The sequence below is a fragment of the Temnothorax nylanderi genome, unplaced genomic scaffold, assembly GCF_030848795.1.
Source record: "Temnothorax nylanderi isolate EJ_2023f unplaced genomic scaffold, tnyl_v1.0 TNYL_tig0408_pilon, whole genome shotgun sequence".
Lineage (NCBI taxonomy): Eukaryota > Metazoa > Arthropoda > Insecta > Hymenoptera > Formicidae > Temnothorax > Temnothorax nylanderi.
In genome coordinates this window covers 56,977-74,397 of record NW_027249470.1, presented here as the reverse complement: position 1 = coordinate 74,397, position 17,421 = coordinate 56,977, and the positions used below count along the sequence as shown (strand labels likewise).

Sequence of the window (17,421 nt, the reverse complement as noted above, 5' to 3'; positions counted from 1 at the left end):
TTTATATACAATTAGATATGGTGCTATATCTGGTTGTATATAGCGCCAGATTAGTCATATTAATATATCTGGCTATATATGACTGCATATATAGTTGTATATAATACTATATGTTTGTGGAACGTATTTTAGCTGGGCTATTTCTTGATTGAAACGTATTTTAGCGGGAGAATCGGCTCTTAGCTGGACGGTCTTTGTAATACTTTTCATGTTCCGTATTTTATCAGGACCGTCCCGATAAAACCGATGTGAATGTATCGTATTTTATCAGGACCGCACAGAATTTCGTGTCCTTTTAATATACGATCCGTGTATTTTAAGTAATTCTTTTGATGCACTGTATTTTATCAGGACCACAGCATAAACACTAATAACTTCCATACATGAAGAATATTATAGTTTGCAATCGACAAAATGCAAAAGTGTAAAATATTGCATTTTTTAAATAATAGCATACCCACTGTGTGTACAATGATATAATTTATTTTAAATTTAATAAATCATATTATCATCATAAACATATTAACTGTTTAAAACATAATTAAGTACGACCCTCCTCGTAGTAAATATTGAAAAAAAGTTCTTCAATAAATAAAATAGTTGTTTTAGTAAATGTTGATTTTATTTTATAATATTTCATAAGATATATACATATATAATCGATTATTCTTTTTAAGATCGCGGAATTATCGACTGTGATTGGTTAAATTTTCTTACTGTGTCACCAATGAGATTATTATCGCGCGATTCGGAGAATTGACGGCACGTACACCATCCTCTTTTGTAAATACTTTGTGACATTTGTTATCAGCCATTTTCAAAGCGTTTAATGTAAATTTAAAATTCGCTGTCGCGAATTGTGTCCTTTAGAGCTTCCGCACAAGACTCTCGTATGATAACGTAGCATAACGTAACGTCAACGTACAAGAAATGTATCGGTTACGGCGTTATACGTTTCTTATGCGTTGATCTATGTTACGTTACGCTACGCTATCATACGAAAGTCTTGTGCGGAGGCTCTTATGCCAGAAGTGCCGTCTCGATAATGCGAGCATTTTTAATGACAATATGTAATTGTATAAATTCAATAGCATGAATTACAATATTTTTCGTCGTTTTGAATAATTATAATACGGTTCCTGAGATATAAGCAATAAAACAAAGTCGAGGCAAGTGAGGTCACCTCTCAACTAATACACGCTATATCGCTTTGATACTTCAGGATGGTCTTATAGAGCCAGCGTATGATGTACCGGCGTATGGCATAAAAAAGCTTGGCTAATCACAGGCTTTACGCTCGTTTTCGTTAGTCCCAGTCTACAATAGGTGTTTTAAGCCCTAAGCCGTAAGAAATTGACTAATCACAATCAATTATTCTTCTCAAATTCAATTGTGATTGAACAATTTCTTAAGGCTTAGGGCTTAAAACACCTATTGTAGACTGGGACTTGCGCCAACACAGATGTTATCTATATTTTTGCTATAAGTAACATAAGCAACATAATAATGATTTGTGCAATATCTATTAAATGCTGTGAAAGAATTTACAAAACAAACTGCTGATGTCAAGTCCTTAAGATTACTAGCTGTTTCATAAATTATGGTACGGTATGTATATTCGTAAAACTTGATAACATTTTTATTAAAATTATTTTGCATATAAAATGTTATACATTATAGGGGAGACCGGGGCTAAACCGCCAGCGGGGTTGAACCGCCAAATCAAATATCTCGGAACCTGTATATTGTGCGAACTCGCTATTAACATTGTAAACGCTGCTTATGGTACCCATGTGACCAACGGAGTTTCGGCAGGTTACCTGCCGTGTTATGATTTTTACGAGGGCAAACGTGTTTTCGGAAGGTGAAAGTGAAATTGTCTGCGCGTGGAAATATTGTAATATCTGCAATAATATTTGCTCTCCAAATCTCGCGGTACGTGATTATAAAGAGTAATGCATGCTGAACACGAATCCAGTGTAGTTTTTTCATTATCGTTGATGTCTAATATTTCGTGGGCGATCAAACCTGAAACTTATGTTTGGGGCTTATCCGCCAGTAAGCACCCGGGGTTGGTCCGCCAGTCTCGTCACTGTGGCGCGCCGGGCGCACGACTTCAGCTCACGGCGATTTCAGGTTAGGTTTCCCTCGAGCGTGATTCTGTCTTCCCTTGCACGTGCGTCAGTTTGTGTAGGAGGGAAATGGTACGCACGTATCGTCGCAAAACGGGTGTTTTTGGGTGTTTTGGCCGACCGAAAAGATGGCGGACCGTTGTTTTCGAGATCGCTTACGCTCACGACACGTCGGCGAGGTACGGCGAGGCACGGCACGGCTCTGAGATCCCGCGATTTCAGCGCGAGAGTTGACATGCCGCGCGCGCTGTAGATCGTCCCGACTCCCGGCCGCGGTAAATCGTCGTTGTTGGTCGTTGTGTCAGTGACAGTCGCGCGTGCGACCGCATCGTCCAGCGTTCGCCGCATCGTCTCGGCGTCATTGTCGCCGCCGTTGTAGTGGTGGTGGTGTCGGTGGTGGTCATCGTCGTCGTCGTCGTCGTCGTCGTCGTCGTCGTCGTGGTGGTCGTGGCCGTCGTCGTCGTGGTGGTCGTGGCCGTCGTCGTCGTGGTGGTCATGGCCGTCGTCGTCGTCGTCGTCGGCGCGTCGAGGAATCGGCGCGAGGACGCCGTCGAGTCGGTAAAATGGTCGCGCTCCACCGCGAGCTTTTCTAACCCCCCTGTCGCTATTTATCGCTCCCCCGCGAGAAACGCGGCTTGGTTAGGTTGCTCGAGGGTCCGCGCTGATCCTATGGCACCGGAACGCCGTCACGCGTATTCCCCGTGGTTGCCCGCGTTGACAATGTGACGTGCCGTTGGGGAGTTTACGATTTGGTTAACCTCTGTATTCACGTGCCTAAATTGTTTTATGGAATAGGTAAAACAATTATTTTTTAATGTTTTGCATAAAAATTTTTAATAAATTTTTATATTTTTCTCTTAAAAAACAATTATTAAAATGTATCCTATCATTTTTCAGGATTACATGTACGTATATGTATTGAAAATGCAGTGTGGCGGATAAACCCCGGGGGGGTGGCGGTTCAACCCCGGCATTTTTGAGATTTCAATTTTTGCACCGTTGTCGTTTTTGCTCTATACCGGTTAAACAAAGCGACGTAGATAAAAATTTCCTTAATAAATTTTGTAGCTAAAGGTTCACTCTTTACAGTGGTATACCACATTTAACTTCAATTATTTATTTTGTTGTTAAAAATCGGCTCCGAAAAAAAACTGGCGGTTTAGCCCCGGTCTCCCCTACTATTTATTAACTTTGCTAAACGTCCATTATGCAATTAAACCTTTCAATTATTTGATGTAAAAATATATAATAAGGTGCTGCTTTTTTTACATAATATGTTAAATAATATTTCATTCATTTTTAATGCTTCTAATAAACATGGCAGTGTACAAATATGCTTTGACAGCTTTAATAAGGACGGATTTCCCAAAATATCCAAAAGATAAATTGATTGAGATTCTTTTAAGCGAGAGTTCATTATTATTGTCTTCGCTATTAGAATCTTGTGAAATGTTGTGAAAACATCTATCTATCTTGACTATCTTTATCTTTTGGACTTTTTGGGAAATCCGTTTTTATTATAGCTGTCAAAGCATGTTTGTACACTGCCATGTTTATTACAAGCACTAAAAGTGAAATATTATCTAACTTACTAACATGTCACGTACAAAAAGCAGCAATATATTATATATGTATACATCGTAGAATTAAAAAGTTTAACTGCATAATATTTTTACTTATGTACATGTATATGCGTTTAGAGTCTAACCTCTCCTGCTAATACGACTCTGTGATGGTTTATAACATCTTAAGGGCCTAAGCAGAATGACTGACTTATAATTTTATGACAAGGTTTTATGCTTTAAATCTTTATTAAAAGCCAAAGAGACGGTTGGAAGAGAATCGGTTTTTTCGTTTTTTGTACAGGTGGTACATCCAAATCACTATCACTTTCAATTGTTTCTATATCAGTGTGACCTGACTGCCGGTTATCCTCATCCTGCGGTAATGGCCTTGGAGCTTTGATCTTGTGCTGGATATAAAAAGTAAGTAAATAAATAATAAGATCTAATATTACGGAGGAGGAAAGCCTAACAATGTAAAAACATTTTACCCTGAATGAAGGCATCTTTGGCATACTAGCTCTGATACCCAAACCAAAACCATCATAATTGAGGCCTAATGGCGTTGCTTGCTCCAATAATGATGGCAATCCTTGCGGCTTCACATCCTCTTTCGTCGTGTTATTGACAATAATATTATCGCCGTTACCCTGAGTTTGAGTCTTCTCCTATTTCTTTTCGTCCCACCAAACTTCGAACAATTTGAAAGTTGTATTTTCTATCATCTTTTTATTAAAATCCTTCTTTAGAATTTGCTTTAGTTTATTTACAACTCTGCTCAACACTCCATTCATGGTAGGTTTAAAATAGGAATATTTTAAACAGTTTCCTAATAAACAAATCGGGACAAAATGCAAAGGTCAGTTTTATACGTCTACGTAATAATAAATCTTGCCTGTGGATCTTTTGTGATGTTATAGTTTGCCATAGCATGTAACCGATATTGAAAAGAATAATAATTTGTTCCTTGATGATTTCCAATTATTGCTGACAAAGATGCTATATTAGGTTGATAATGGCCCTGTAAATAGGTCGTTCCATAAGGATAAGAATATTGCGTCGGTCACGGCCAATTATAAACGTCATTAGAGGGATAGCGAGTCAAATGTCCTGGGTAACCAGTTGCCGGATATAGTTGATTCGAAGGTTCAGTCTACGCTATTACCTGTCAAGAAAATATGAATAAAAGGCATATATACAATGGACATTTCACATAATAAACTCACTTCCTTGATTTTTTCATCTCCCGAACTTAAAGGACTCAGAGACATTCTGTCGTCGTCAGGAGGTGGAGGCGGAGATGGGTCCTTGGGTGGCTCCGGTTCATTATCATCGGGTGCTGGACTGTAACTTCCTAACAATGCCTCGGAATAAAAATCTCAAATCTTAACCTCCGTGTGTGTGTGCGATGCAGCAGCCATTTCGATTTCACGTTTCACGTAAAGGTAAGTTTTCATGGGCAGTGAAATGCAGCAGCAGTTTAGTAATTTCCTAGAAATGTTTGGCTCACTTTCGGCGCAAATTTTTGCTGCTCGAAATTCGGGCTTCAGTATTGGCTGTATAGAACCAATTTCGGGAGATGAAAAAATCGAGGAAGTGAGTTTATTATGTGAAATGTAGTATCCATTGTATATATGCCTATTTTATTCATATTTTCTTGACAGGTAATAGCGTAGACTGAACCTTCGAATCAACTATATCTGGCAACTGGTTACCCAGGACATTTAACTCGCTATCCCTCTAATGACGTTTATGCTAGGTCTACAATGCGAGTCGTAAAGTCGTGAGTCGTAAGAAATTGACCAATTACAATCGAATTTGAGGAGAATAATCGACTGTGATTGGTCAATTTCTTATGGCTTAGGGCTTAAAACTCCTATTGTAGCCCCTGCTGGGACTTAGGGTTGGTTTATAATAGCCTTAAGTGCTGGTCTACAACCTTGCTTTAAAGGATATTTAAGCTCTAAGCCGTAAGAAATTGACCAATCACAATGGAATGTCAGGAGAATACTCGATTGTGATTGGTCAATTTCTTACGGCTTAGAGCTTAAATACCCTTTAAAGCAAGGTTGTAGACCAGCACTAACCGTTGATTTAAGCCGTAATCTTTAAGAAATTGACCAATCACAGTCGAATGTGAGAAGAATAATCGACTGTGATTGGTCAATTTCTTAAAGATTACGGCTTAAATCAACGGTTACGGCTATTATAAACCAACCCTTTAAGGTGGAAGCACATAAAATTGCAGGAGTCATGAGCAGAATGCAGAAGCCATATGCGCATGCGCTATGGTATCTGCATTCTGCCCATGGCTTTTGAACTTTCAATCTACATAAACTATGCTTATGTATTTTTATGTAGATTGAAAATTCAGAAGCCATGGGCAGAATGCAGACACCATAGCGCATGCGCATATGGCTTCTGCATTCTGCTCATGGCTCCTGCAATTTTATATGCTTCCACCTTTAGTGCTGGTCTATAAGAAATAATTGACCAATCACAATGGAATGTAAGGAGAATACTCGATTGGTCAATTTCTTATGGCTTAGAGCTTAAATACCCTTTAAAGCAAGGTTGTAGACCAGCACTTACGGCCATCATGTTTTAGTTTTTAAGCAGTAAAAGCTGGTTTATGCAGGCCGTAACCTTTGATTTAAGTCGTAAGCCCTAACAAAATTGACCAATCACAGTCAAATGTGAGAAGAATAATCGATTGCGATTGGTCAATTTCTTAGGGCTTACGCCTTAAATCAACGGTTACGGCCTGCGTAAACCAGCCTTAAGACTTAAGCAGTAAGCAAATCAGCCAATCACAGTCAAGAAAAAAGCCTTAAAAAAAGCCCGGGCGCATAGAAAAACTTAAGCAGTAAAGGCCATCGCACACAAAATGCATAGCTTAGCATAAGCGTAGCATAAGACCGCTAAACCAATGACCATCCAGCATAAAGTCGCCATATTGATTTACATAAGATGGTCATTGGTCCAGCGGTCTTATGCTATGCTTATGCAGCCTATGCAATTTTGTGTGCGATGGCCTTAAGACATAAGCAGTAATGCTAGGTCTACAATACGAGTCGTAAAGTCGTGAGTCGTAAGAAATTGACTACTCACAGTCGATTATTCTCCTCAAATTTGATTGCGATTGGTCAATTTCTTATGACTCACGACTTTACGACTCGCATAGTAGACCTAGCATAAGGAAATCAACAGTTTTGATTCGCTACCGCTTACATTATGCCTTAGGTTCTTGAATGTGATTAGCTAATTTGTTTACTGCCAACGTCTTAGAGCCACCGCACAAGACTACAAGACCGTCGTGAGACAGGTTAGTTTTACCCTACTGATGACCAGTCATTGCGATAGTAATCCTGCTCAGTACGAGAGGAACCGCAGGTTCGGACATTTGGTTCACGCACTCGGTCGAGCGGCCGGTGGTGCGAAGCTACCATCCGTGGGATTATGCCTGAACGCCTCTAAGGCCGTATCCTCTCTAGTCAAAGGTGGCAATGAGACCTGCTGCGGATATGGGTACGCTACGTGATCATATGATCATATGATCACGTAGCGTAACGTAACGTGAGCCAACGCACAAGAAACGTATTGGTTACGGTCGTTACGGCGTCATACGTTTCTTGTGCGTTGATCTACGTTACGTTACCATGCGAGAGCTTGTGCGGAGGCTCTAATCAATACGTTTCTTGTGCGTTGGCTCACGTTACGTTACGCTACAAGATCATACGAGAGTCTTGTGCGGTGGCTCTTACTTATGTCAAATTTCCTAACCTCTCATAATGGCGCGTTCAGCAGAACGTCTATTTTGCAACTATTGGAAGTTTTCTGAGCCCAGATTGGATTATTTTTTTAGATCTAAAGAATAATCCAATCTGAGCTCAGAAAACTTTCAACAGTTGCAAAATAAACGTTCTGCTCTGAACGTAGCCAGTATCAGACAGGACGCATCAAGCAGCAAGCAGCAACCCAATCAGCGAGGTGATATCAGCAGCATAAAATATCTCCTCGTTGATTGGTTGCTGCTCGCTGCTTGACGCGTCGTGTCTGAATCCAGTTATACAGGTCAGCATGACGGGTTGCCATATATGCAGGCGCGCATAGTCGTTCACAGCTGCGTAGACTTCGGCACATTATAAAGATCTATCCAGACAAATTTACATAGCGCATAAACATAAGCATAAAAAAATTGATTGGTCCATATACATGTGCATAAGGAAATAAACCAAGGGTGCGTTCCGTTTCACGCATGATGTACATAATACATCACTTATCCTTGTTTAACATTCGGTGAACAACAAGGATAAGTGATGCATTATGCGTATTATGCGTGAAACGGAACGCACCCCAATCCATTTCTTTGCATATGCTTATGCATAAAGAAATGGATTGGTCTATTTCCTTGTGCACATGTATATGAACCAATCAATTTCCTAATGCTTATGTTTATGCGCTATGCAAGTTTGCTTATGTTTATGCGCTATGCAAGTTTGGATAGACCTTTAACCACTCACGTATAATGCGTCAAAACAGAGAGAAACCTGGTCAAAATGAATGTAGCTGTGAATGACCATGCGCGCCTGCACGAATGGGCAACCCATCATACTAATCTGTATGTCGCTGCAACACCCTGTACATAATAAATTATTAATTAGTTTTTACACATTTAAACTGCAAATTCTCTTGGCTGCAAATTCTTCAAATCAATTTTTTCAGACGAAGTGTAATTGCACACGTAGAAGATACTTGTACACGTACAAGATGAGTACTGTAATCAGAAAGTAAAGCATGTCAGAGAAAGTTTAATTGATTATATTTGTCATTATTTCTATAAGTATTCCGTATTTAAATATGTCTCAATAAGACAAAATGCTGTTTTTCATTTCTAGCAATATTCTAATAAATAACAGATCTTTCTTATTTTCAATAATACATTTCTCTATGTACAAGTAGCATGGTGATTGATGCGATAGACCTGTTTGTTTTAGCTAAACTTCTTGCACGGTTCATCTTTCCTTTTTTTTTCACATTGGAGAGAAAAAGAGAAAATGAACTGTGCAAGAAGTTCAGCTAAAACAAACAAGCCTAACATCTCTATTAATACTGTGAAAGGAATCATTTACAAAACAAGTTGCTGATGTCAAATTCTTAAGACTACTAGCTATTTCATAAACTGTGGTACGGTATGTATATTCATGAAACTTGAAAGGACATTTTTATTAAAATTGTTCTATTATGATATTTTATACATTATGCTATTTATTAACTTTGTTAAACGTCTATTACAGATAGAAAGGAACTGAGAAGATATATTCTGTGCATCTATAGCAATTTGCAGAACAAGCTTGTCATCAACCACCAAAAAAGAATTCATTAACAAAGCACGAGATTCTTTTAAGCGAGAGTTCATTATTATTGTCTCCGCTATTAGAATCCTGTGAAATGTTATGAAAACATCAACATTCTACCATTTATCTTTTAAACTTTTTGGGAAATTTGTCTTTATTATAACTGTCAAAGCATGTTTGTACTGCCATATTCATTACAAGCACTCAAAATAAAATATTATCTAACATGTCACGTACAAAAAGCAGCAGCATATTATATATGGGGCATTCTATGCCAAATTAACCTGGGTCTGACCCTCGACCTCTCAGATTTGGTCTGCGATGTTTTATGTTATTGTTCCTACTCTAAAACGCACTCAGATTTAAAAAAATTTTTTATAGGTTTGATTTACTTATAATTTTTTAAACCGATATATTGGTGGCTACAATTTAAAAATCTAAAAAAGTTTTCAAACATTCTATTTCAGATATCAAAATTTTTAAGCCTTGACCCAGCCGGCGTCCGCTTTTATTTTTTCTCGAGCTTTTTTTTCGAAAAAACATTGAAAAAATTAAAAGCATAAGTCAGTCCACTGTAGGCTGTTGCTTGAACATTTTTATATATAACACAGAATTTTTGAAAATTTGGTCAAAGCGATTCTTCAAAATAAAAAAAACGGCAGCTACTTCAAAAACATACTTTAAATTTTTTACTGTTAAACGTAATCTTTACTTTTTAATATCTTACTAATAAATAAGTTTGGGACATATGTTTATATACACTTTTTGTTTATTTTGATCTAGAAAATTTTTACTTAAAATAGTGCCGTGTAATTCTGAAATACCCTGTATATCATAGAATTAAAAAGTTTAACTGTATACGTTTATTTATATATATGTATATACGTTTCTTATGAAAATATCCTGATAGTAAATGTCAGATATTAAATGTCACAATATTAAAATTTCACATAGATATACTTTCATATACATAACAATGATGTGCAAGTCAAATATGTAGAATAGTATAATATAATTATTAATTATTAAGGGTTAGTCAAGTACCAAAAAAAAGCAGAAAACAGTTAATATACATTTTTTCCACAAAGTTGTTACTATCAGGATATTTTCATAAGAAACATGTATACATATATCTAAGTAAAATTATTATGTAGCTAAGCTTTTAATTTTATATTTACATATATATTACATATACTGCTGCTCTTTGTACGTAACAGTAAGTACTACATTTTATTTATACTTGAAGTTAAGTATAAAGTTGTGTATAGATTAAGTGTGTATGCAAACCATCAAAGAGGATCAATGAATTAATAAGTTATGTGTGGTGATCTACTAAAATGTTGATTCAATTAATTTTCTGAATTTATTGTATGTATTACTTCATCTTTTTTTGCCTTTTCTTCTTTTTTACTATAGGTATATATATTTGTATTGAAAAGTAATTGTTTATTCTCTTTTTTTGTCTATATTTCTTCAAATATAATATATATAATTACATATGCAATAAACCATCAAATACTAAATAATACTTGGGAATGACATTGTTACTATCGCATTGTTACATGTTTACTAGTTTCTGTTCTAATTTTATACATTTACATTCCTAAGCAAAAAAAACTTTTTACAAGCTAATCATGTAAAAAAAGATGTGTATATTTATTTTGAAGTTTATAAAATGAGAACAGAATACTACCTTTAAAAAGGTACATTTATGATGAGTAACATAAATTGTTATTATTGCATTGTTACATATGTACTGTTCTATTCTAATTTCATAATCTTTACATTTCCAAGTAAAACAAAACTATTACAAGGTAAACTCTTTATTCTAAATTGCTTCTGTTCAAATTTCACTCAGTTTAATACTCAAAGGCGTGGTCAACTTTGAATAAGGATATATTTGAGATATCCAAACTCTTGAAATTTACAGTTTTCCACCGTTTAACAAAAAATCAATGATTATGTTCGTCATTTTTTTTTAGGCGGTGAAAGACTGCAAATTTCAAGATTTTGGATATCTCAAATATGTCCTTATTCAAAGTTGACCATGCCCGACCGTGACCATGCCTTTCAGTATTAAACTGAGTAAAAATTGAACAAAAGCACCTTTTTTTTTTTTGACAAGGGAGAAATCGCTGGATACCCCCTCCTCCGGGGCAAGGAGGGCGGTTATGCGGGAGTTGCACCCGCTAAAACTCCCCCGGGATACCCTATCGACGCTATGCAGGGAGGCCCCGGGACAAACAAGATCTTAACCATGGGCCTCCCCGCGTCCTGCCATCTCGGCAAACCCCATAACCGAAGCTAATTTGTGGTGGATGGATGCACCAGTCCATCCACCACCCCCCCCTTGCCCAGGGGTGCCACTGTTAGGCGGCGTGCGAGCGGGTGGTGATCCCCGACCACCCGCCCGCCCCCTGGGGCGGGGGGGAAGGGGGGGAACCATCGCAAGGCGGTGGTCCCCCCTCCCCCCCGCGCCTTCTTTTGAAGGCAAGCGGCGCCAGGACTCCGGGGCGAACCCTAGAGCCCCGCCCCCGCCCGTACCCCCGCGGCGCGAGTGGAGCGCATAGTGGCGGAGACCCCGTGGGGACCCCGCCCAAGCCCCACCCGCGCCGCCTTTCTCTGTTTGAGCCGGCCGAGACCCCGCCTCTCCGGATACCCCCGGCCCCCACGCCCACGGGCGGACAGGGCTTTGCATCATGCAACCATTCCCCGCCCGCGAGCCGATAGGACCAGGGCACCGGAGAAGCGAAGCCCCGGTGTAGCCCCATCCCCTCCTTAGCTCGTTATCGAGCTTCGGGGGAGGGAAGGGGAGGGCGGAGTCTCCACAGCGGAGATCCTCATCCCCCTCCCCCCCATGCCTCCTTCTCCATTCGACGCCAGCTCTTTCAGCGGCCAGAACGAGAGACGAGAGAGGACGCCCTCGTCGGAGGACGCCGCCCCCGCCCCCGCTCCGTTGTCGTTCTCCTATTACTTTCTCCCCCTTTATTCTAAGGGGGGGATTACCATTTTCCCTTTGACGACGGCTAAGTCGCACTGCCAGCGGCGTATCTTCGTCGCTGTCGCTTTCCTCCTCTATTGGGGAAAGGACTATGCCCTCCCTTATTCTCTCATCCGCCTCCTTCCGGGACATAACCTGGCCGCAGAAGGAGGCGAATGCCTGCCATCTTTCCCCTCCCCCGGGCTCCACTGCGGCAGCAATGATAGCCGAGGGGAGAGGTCCTGTCCCACCGCCTCCCGGAGAGCACGGCGCAGCTCCTCCCATTCCGGGCAGAACTCGAGTGTGTGCTGCGCCGTGTCCGCCCCCTCCGGACAGTGGTGGCACCCTGTGGTGCGCTCCTTTCCAATGCGGCACAAGTACTCACCGAAGCACCCATGCCCAGTGAGCACCTGCGCCGCACGGAAGCTTATTCCGCGTCCCCTGCGGTCCGCCCATTCGCGTAGAACGGGCCGCACGGCCGTTCGGACCCTCTCTCCGCCGGGAACCCTGGGATCGTCCAGGTATTCCTCCCAACGGCGGAAGAGGGCCTCTTTGGCTTGTAGCTTCAGCGCGGCCCTCGCTCGCTCGGGAACGCCGGCAGCCCCGTGTGCGTCCCTCATGGCCTTTGTCCGCCGATACACTTCGGCTTGAGACTCGGCCAATAGGACCACCGGCGGAATTCCCGCGAGGGTCGTTGCCGCCGTATGGGAAACGGTCCGATACGTGCGGGCGGCTCTGCTGGCAATTATGCGTTGCGTCGCATTCAGCTCCTTCCTGAGGCGGTCGTTTGTCGCCGCCTCTGCCGCCCACACCGGTGCTCCGTAAAGGAGCATGGAGTGGACGTTTGCCACATACAGGCGGCGCACATGCCCGCTGGGACCCCCGATATTCGGGAGCAGCCTGGTGAGGTTATTGGCCGCAGCCTTCACCTCTGGCACTTTGCGGGCAATGTGCTCGCTGAAGCTACCGTTCTCCGCGAGCCACAGCCCGAGGTACTTCAGGCTGCGCTCAATGGGGACGCGGATCCCCTCCACGGTGAGACCGAGCTCTCGTGGAGGCGCTTCCCGCAGATCCCGCCCGGCCCCGGCAGACACCACACTGTACCCCCTGGCGGGTCGACCCGGTCTACCCGTCAGGACCCTACGCGGCCTGCCAGGGCCGCGCCGTAGCCGGTTAAAAAACCAACAGGCCTGGGTCTTTTGTGGGGCCACCCTGAGTCTCCCGATAGAGCGCACCACACAGGCCGTAGCCACATTGGCCAGCCCCAGTGTCTCCTGCCATCCCCCCCCGCTGACCACCATGTAGATATCGTCGGCATATCCTGTCAGGTAGCAGCCAGCGGGAAGGGCGGTCCTCAGGATCGCATCGTAGGCAATGATCCACAGAAGTGGGCCCAACACGGACCCCTGTGGAACACCGCACTCCATTAGCCTGACCCTGAGGATCCCATCCCGATCCACGTACAGCAGGCCTCTGTCTCGGAAATAATCCTCGACCAGTCTGATTATATAGGGGGGAACGCCGAAGTATCTCAGCGCCCGCCCTATCACCGGCCATGGGAGGGAGTTGAAGGCATTTTTTATGTCATAGCCCACACCCAGGGCCACTCCTCCCTCCCTTACTATGGCCTCCGTGCGGGCGACGGCGCTAAGGATAGCGTCTATCGTGGATCTACCCGCACGAAAGCCATACTGGTCCTCGCTGAGATTAATTCCTTCCTCCCGAGACAGATGCCGGACGAGGCGCTCGGCGATGATCCGCTCCAGGATCTTTCCGGCCTCGTCCAGCAGGCATATAGGCCTGTACGCGGACGGGTCGCCCGGCGGCTTGCCGGGCTTGGGCAGAAGCAACAGGCTGGCCCTTTTCCATATCTTTGGGAACCGACCGGTCTTGAAGCATTGCGTAAAAACTTTACGCATCCGACCGGTCAGTCCCCGGCGGCCAGGGTCCACGCCCTGCCCGGGACACCGTCAGGGCCGGGTGCTTTATTTCTCCCGACCCTGCGGAGGGCCCTCGCCACTTCCTCCTCGGTGACCCCCATTTCTTCGCTCCATTCTTGGGCAGGGACTTCTGGAAATCCAGTCGCCCCGCCCAAGTCGGCAGGGAATAGGGTGTCCACCACCCTGCCGACAAAATGAGGGTCTAATGACTCCGTTAGCGGGGGCGCCCGAGCCCTCAGCTTGTTGAGGACTATCTTGTATGGGCGCCCCCACGGATCTTCGTCGAGCGTGGCGAGGAGTTTCCCCCATGAGGACTCCTTGGCCGCCTTGATTGCTCGGGAGAGGTCTTGACGGGCGGAACGCCAAGCCTCCCCCGCCTCTTCCTCGTCGAGGGATCCGCGTCTACCTGCGCGGGCCCTCATCCACCTCCTCTTGGTGGAGTTCGCGACTCTTCTGAGGTTCGCGATCTCACTGCTCCACCAGTATACCGTGCGCCTTGGTGGATTATTTTTTAGGCGAGGCATGGAGACATCGCATGCACGCTCCATTAAGAGTCGCAGGTCCTCCGCCTCAGCGTCAACGTCCACCGGCGCATCGGTTCCCTCCTGTGCATCGCCCTGGTCCTCTCCCCACGTCATGGCCAGGATCGATGCGATGAACAGGTCTGAATTGACCTGCTTGAGGGCCCATCTCCTTCTCGAGTTCGCCTTATCCCGGCGGCGGTCCATCTCAGCCAGGGAGGTGATCCCAACGCGCATCCGGATCAGCTGATGATCGGACAGCGTCTCGTTGTCCGAAACCACCCCCCAGCCACTTATACATCGCGCAGCGGCGGGAGTTGCCCAGGTGACGTCGATCACCGATGAGCCCCGTCGCCGCACGCATGTTCTGGCCCTGCCTACGTTAACCAGACATAGGCCAATATCCGCCGCCCAGGCTTCCAGCGTTCTGCCCCTCGCGTTAACGACCGGGGACCCCCACAACGCGGATTTCGCGTTGAAGTCCCCGGCCACGACGACCCGGCCAGGTCCACTCTGGCTGCGCATTCTCTCTACGCACAGCTCCACCTCTTCCAGGAACTGCTCGAACCTGGCCAGGTCCCATCTTGGAGGGGCATAAACGCTCACGAAGGAGACGGACCCCCATGTCGCCGCCACATAACCCACGCCAGCCTCAACGCGAGTGCATGGCGGGGACTGCGGTAGCGCGTTCCAATATATTGCGGCGGAGCCGTCCACATCTGATATCCAGCAAGGGTGATTGGCTGGTATCATGTACGGCTCCGACACCAACCCCAAACCACACCCGCGCTCGGCCATCGTCTGCAAGAACAGATCCTGGGCCGCGCGGGCGTGGTTGAGGTTTATTTGAAGGACCTCTAGGGACATTGCGAAGCCGTGTCCCCGAGGTCCTCTGCCTCCATCGGCTCTACTTCAGCGGCACCTTGTGTTGGTGCCGCCTTGTGTTGGGCAGCGGGGTCCGTCCACCCTACGGACCCTTTACCTGTTGCCCATTCGCCAATTTTTGACGCTTCGTTGACCGGGCTACCCGCCCTGGTCATATTAGCGTCCTCGTCCGTCTTTTTCGTCGCTTTTGCGACTTTGTCAGCCCCTGCCTTTATCTGTAGCGGTTTAGAGGTTGATTTTTTCTCCTTGGGCAGAGCTTTCCTCTCTCCACCCTTTTTAAGAGAGTCTATCGTTGTTTTCGGTAGCTCTACCTTTGCGACCTCCGTTATCCGTGGGGTTTTCTTGGGTTTTTTCCCACTGGGTACAGGCTTAGGATTCGGGCCTATGGTTCCCTTGCCTGTTTCATTTGTATGGGGTGTGGGGCCTGACTTAGCGTCACCAGTGCCAGGTTTCCCCCCACCCTTCGTCTTGGAGGCAGCCTCTTTCTGGCTTTTGCCTCCTCCTCCTTTGCCCTTTTTGCAGGCCTTCCCCCCCATCCGGTGGTTCGCTGGAAGGCCTGCTTCGGCGCAGATGACGCAATGCGCCGGGGCCTGACACGTGGCGGCCTGGTGACCGCTCTGTCCGCATTTATAGCACAGACCAGAGCGGTCATTTGGGCTCCTGCACACCGCTCTCGTGTGGCCCATGGCCATACAGCGGTAACATTGTAGGGGCCGTTTCTGGAGGACCTCCAGTTTGGCCCTTGACCACCCCACGTCAACCTTTTCCACCTCGGTGAAACTATTTATCGATTCCAAGGGGAGGGTTGCTATCGCCGTGTACAGGCCATTGGGGATCCTTCTCAGGGGGCCCACCTTAATCGCCATTGGAGAGACCTTTCCAATGGATGCCAGCGTTTCCATAATATCCGCTTCTGTTACGGAACTGTCCATGTTTGCTTGCCTTAGCTCAAAAGTGAGTACCGGCCTCGAAACACGGATGCCCTCCTTTCCGGAGAGCACCTCCGCCATTTTGGTGGCTAATGCGTCCGCTTTTTCCCTACTGTTGGGACCAGTCACCTCAAAACTCATAGCCGAGGTGGCCGTGCGCCTAACATTAAGCGCTTTATCTATACCGAGATCCGACAGTTTAATATTTCGTCGGGTCTCGGTTATCGTCTCCGCGTATTTTTCCTCGGGACAGGTTAGTACTACGACTGCTGTCCTGGGGATTCTACGTTTCTTGGCTGTTGCTGTTGCTCCCGCGGCAGAGGCGGAGGTGGCTGGCCGATTGGCGGCCTTGCCCCCCCCCCCGTTCCCTGTCGGAGCAGCCTCCTTCCTCCGCGGCGGATCGCTTTTTCTCGCCGTCTGTTGTTTTCCGGTGGGCATTTTCTCCTTGCCTCCCTTTTCCCTTTCCCTCCTCACCACCGTGGACCATTCGTCCTGTGGTTTGGTAGGGGCCGCAAGGGGGGGTTTTGTCGCTGGCTTCGTGACTTCCTTCTTTCCTCCTTCCTTTGAGGAGTTCGGGATAGCGGCTGTCATCTTCGTTATTTTGGTGGCAGCAGCTTTCTTCTCCACCTTTTTATTGCTGTTCTTACCCACAGCCTTGTTTGAGACAGCTTGTTCCTCCGTTGTTTTTGGAGGATCGGCCCTTGCCTCAGCCTCCGCTAGGGGATGTTTCCCAGACACCGCCTTCAGGAATTTTTCCACCTTTTGCGAGAAGGATTGAGAGAGAGCCTCGAACCTCTCCTCCATAGCATCCTTTCTTCCCTCCTTTCCGTCCACGGCGTTCGTCGCAACAGCCGGTGGTACCGAGGGCAATATTTCCCTCGACACCCCCAACAGGGGCGGCCTGTGGACTGCGGGCATACCATCTCGGTTGATCCCCTCCAAGATCTCAATTCGGCGTTTCTCCGCCGCTTCCTCCTCCGTCTCGTCATCCATCCTCTCCAAGATCGGCTCCGATCCAACAATTGTCTCTTCGTCTTCCTCGGAGTCATCTACGATGTATGACGTGTTCTTCCTTCTTTTTTTCCTCCCGATGAGATTGGGGGAGGAGGGCGCAC

General features: G+C 45.4%; 2 long non-coding RNA genes across 2 annotated transcripts; one reads left to right on the top strand and one right to left on the bottom strand.

Annotated features, from left to right (window-relative positions):
• The first annotated feature begins 2,382 nt into the window (after positions 1-2,382).
• On the top strand, positions 2,383-3,266 carry LOC139782391 (uncharacterized). The gene is made up of 2 exons (XR_011720871.1): positions 2,383-2,927; positions 3,030-3,266. It is a non-coding gene; the product is annotated as an uncharacterized lncRNA (long non-coding RNA).
• A 439-nt stretch (positions 3,267-3,705) lies between these two features.
• LOC139782390 (uncharacterized) lies at positions 3,706-5,112 on the bottom strand. Its single transcript, XR_011720870.1, has 3 exons — positions 4,921-5,112; positions 4,186-4,859; positions 3,706-4,104 (listed from the first exon to the last, which is right to left on the bottom strand). It is a non-coding gene; the product is annotated as an uncharacterized lncRNA (long non-coding RNA).
• Positions 5,113-17,421: the final 12,309 nt, after the last annotated feature.